Source organism: Trachypithecus francoisi, unplaced genomic scaffold (genome assembly GCF_009764315.1).
Source record: "Trachypithecus francoisi isolate TF-2019V2 unplaced genomic scaffold, Tfra_2.0 Lachesis_group8, whole genome shotgun sequence".
Taxonomy (NCBI): domain Eukaryota; kingdom Metazoa; phylum Chordata; class Mammalia; order Primates; family Cercopithecidae; genus Trachypithecus; species Trachypithecus francoisi.
The window spans coordinates 99,195,269-99,198,934 of NW_022681473.1; the positions used below are offsets into that span (position 1 = coordinate 99,195,269).

At 40.4% G+C, this 3,666-nt stretch overlaps 1 non-coding gene across 1 annotated transcript; it reads left to right on the forward strand.

The window, feature by feature from the left end:
- Window positions 1-1,782: 1,782 nt before the first annotated feature.
- Window positions 1,783-1,884, forward strand: LOC117081812. Its single transcript, XR_004436296.1, has one exon. It is a non-coding gene; the product is annotated as a U6 spliceosomal RNA (small nuclear RNA).
- The last annotated feature ends 1,782 nt before the right edge of the window (window positions 1,885-3,666 follow it).

Consider the following 3,666-nt stretch of genomic DNA (forward strand, 5'->3'; position numbering starts at 1 on the left):
ACAAATCAATACCTTCTAAAAGTTAGAGCCCAGCAGCCTACTCTTCTTTGCACTTTTTTCTGTTCACCTGCTTCCCTCCCTCTCACTGTCTTTCACCCTTCTGTCCTCCCTTCCTCTCTTTCTCCCTTCCCTTTTCTTTCCTTGACACCTGTAAGAGTTTGTCTCTTTCTCCATGGGTATTTACACCTGAGGAGTTATATGTCCAAGCCCTTTGTCTTGACAGGGGTATAGGCATGAAGAAATGGCCACATGATCAGGGAGTAGAGATTGAGAAGGAAGAAAATCTGACATCCTGAAAACATTGTGGTCCACAATTCTTTTCATGTTACTCTGCTTCCTGGAGATATAAGGCATTGGATAGTATCAATGAATAAAAAGACAATATCAGAGCTGAAATCATCCTTTCTACTTTGGTGGTGACTTTTTAACTTGCAGGATTTCCTTCCTACTGGATGTTTCTGGGAAGTTCTCATTTGCAAGGTTGACTTAGTTGGCCCTGGATTCGTCTGGACAGTTTGGCCTGCTTGGCTTTTGTGTCTCTTCCTACTCCCTTCTCAGAATTGATGGTACTTTTCAGCAACCCTTGCAAATGCTTTTTCTAAAAATGTCCTCAGCACAACAAGAATCCTAATAATTATTCCTTCTGAAGCAGATGGCCAAGTGCCACCTGCTCCCCCTCTCTTCTTTTTTTCCAAAATAAATTTTCCTCTTGACCAAATTCTCTTGATTTTGCACTGGCATTTTATAGCATTGTACAAATTATGCAACACTTAAATCACACCTAATTACCATCTCTGCCAGCAGGGATTGCTACCCAGAATGGAAATGGGAGCGACCCAAAAGAAACCAGAGGAGAATTAGCTATTTGAAAGGAGAATCGAGTAATTGCAGTTGACCATTTTCTGTTAGGAAAGTGTAAGAACTCAGACTATCAGTTCTTAACCCACCCACAGCCTAGTGAGTAATTTATAAAGCCTTCTTCTGACTGAGTTGTTGCAGTAATAATACTATGTGCCTCTATCTGACAGAAACAGCTCTCTAGTTCTTTGAAAGGATTCATAGAAATTGAGAATGGTTATGCCTATGGAGGAGGCTTGGGCAAGGAAGGCCACAGCAAAGATCTTGCAAAGCCATCTCTTCCAATGTAGGGAGTTGATGATTTGATTGCAGAGACTGTCCTAATGATCTGGGTTTTTGTATTCCTTTATTTAAACAATTTCCAACTTGTGTTTATTCCCCAATAATTCGGAGCCAAATTTTTCCCCCTTTAATTTGCAGAAAGGTCAGGAGATGTAAAATAATTTTAAATATTGATTGTAGTCAACTATGATTAGATGTTAAGTCTTGTAGAGTAAATTTTAAATCATCTGAAATATAACCTGTGCATCCCCAGTTCTAGCAACCCAACGCCCATAATTAAGGGTTGGTGAATACACTCATAAATTTCTCAAAATTCCTGGTGTGCCAATGGCACCCTTGTTGTTTCCATACTGACATAAATGTCATTTAAATGGGATTTAGGGGCTGTTTAAAAATTAAATACATCTACTTAATATACCATTTAGTAATACTATATTCAGATCCTATGTCTTCACCTATGTTGTCTCCTCTCTTCGGATTGTTTTTTCTCCTTTACCTTTAGAAGCTTTTTCTAATTCACCATCAACGCCCCTCCCCACAACTTGTAGTAAACTTTTCCCATACCTGGGCTACTCATGTTTCTTTAACACTGTTGCACTTCAGTTTACTTGACCTGTCCACATAAGACTGCGAGTTCTTTGCTTGCTTTGTTAGCACATACACTAAAATTGGAATGCTACAGAGAAGATTACATGGCCTCTGTGCAAGGATGCCACACAAGTTTGTGAAGCATTCCATATTTTTTTTAAAAAGAAGGGGAGTCCAATGGAAGAGAATAGACAACTCTAAAATAAGACAACACACCTACAACCGTTCGATCTTTGACAAATCTGACAAAAACAGGCAATGAAGAAAGGATTCCCTATTTAACAAATGGTGCTGGGAGAACTGGCAAGCCATATGCAGAAAATTGAAACTGGACCTCTTCCTTATACCATATACAAAAATCAACTCAAGATGGATTAAGGACTTAAACGTAAAATCCAAAACTATAAATACCCTAGAAGAAAATCTAGGCAATACCATAAAAAATTTAGACACAGGCAAAGATTTCATGACAAAGATGCCAAAGGCAATTGCAACAAAAGCAAAAATTGACAAATTGGATGAATTAAATAAAGTTTCTGATAGCAAAAGAAACTATCATCAGAGTGAATAGATAGCCCACAGAATAGGAGAAAATTTTTGCGATCTATCCATCTGACAAAAGTCTAATATCCAGCATCTACAAGAAACTTAAACAAATTTACAAGAAAAAAACAACCCCAGTAAGAAGTGGGCAAAGGGGGCCGTGTGCAGTGGCTCACGCCTGCAATCTCAGCAGTTTAGAAGGCCGGGCAGGTGGGTCATCTGAGGTCAGGAGTTCAAGACCAGCCTGGCTAACACGATGAAACCCCATTTCTAATAAACATACAAAAAATTAGCCGGGCATGGTGGCGCATGCCTGTAATCCCAGCTACTTGGGAGGCTGAAGCAGGAGAATCGCTTGAACCCGGGAAGCAGAGGTTGCAGTGAGCCAAGACTGCACCATTGCACTCCGGCTTGGGCAACAAGAGCAAAACTCCTTTTCAAAAAATAAAAAGCGGCCGGGCGCGGTGGCTCATGCCTGTAATCCCAGCACTTTGGGAGGCCGAGGCGGGCGGATCACAAGGTCAGGAGATCGAGACCATGGTGAAACCCCGTCTCTACTAAAAATACAAAAAAATTAGCCGGGCGCGGTTGCGGGCGCCTGTAGTCCCAGCTACTCAGGAGGCTGAGGCAGGAGAATGGCGTGAACCCGGGAGGCGGAGCTTGCAGTGAGCCGAGATCCGGCCACAGCACTCCAGCCTGGGCGGCAGAGCGAGACTCCGCCTCAAAAAAAAAAAAAAAAAAATAATAATAATAATAATAATAAAAATAAAAATAAAAAGCGGACAAAGGACATGAACAGGCACTTCTCAAAAGAAGACATAAATGTGGTCAAGAAACATATGGAAAAAACCTCAACATCACCGATCATAAGAGAAAAGCAAATCAAAACCACAATGAGATGGTATCTCACACCAGTCAGAATGGCTATTATTAAAAAGTAAAAAAAGCAACAGATGCTGGCAAGGTTGTGGAGAAAAAGGAACACTTTTACACTGGTGTGTAAGTTAGTTCAACCATTGTGGAAGACAGTGTGGTGATTCTTCAAAGACCTAGAGGCAGAAATACCATTTGACTCAGCAATCCCATTACTGGGTATAGACCCACAGGAATAGAAATCATTCTGTTATAAAGATACATGTACAGGTATGTTCACTGCAGCACTATTCACAATAGTGAAGACATAAAATCAACTTAAATGCCCATCAGTGATAGACTGGATAAGGAAAATATGGTACATATACACCATGGAATACTATGCAGCCATATAAAGAAATGAGATCAAGTCTTTTGCAGGGATGTGAATGGAGCTGGAAGCCATTATCCTCAGTAAACTAATGCAGGAACAGAAAACCAAATACCTTATATTCTCACTTATAAATTGGATCTGAATGATGA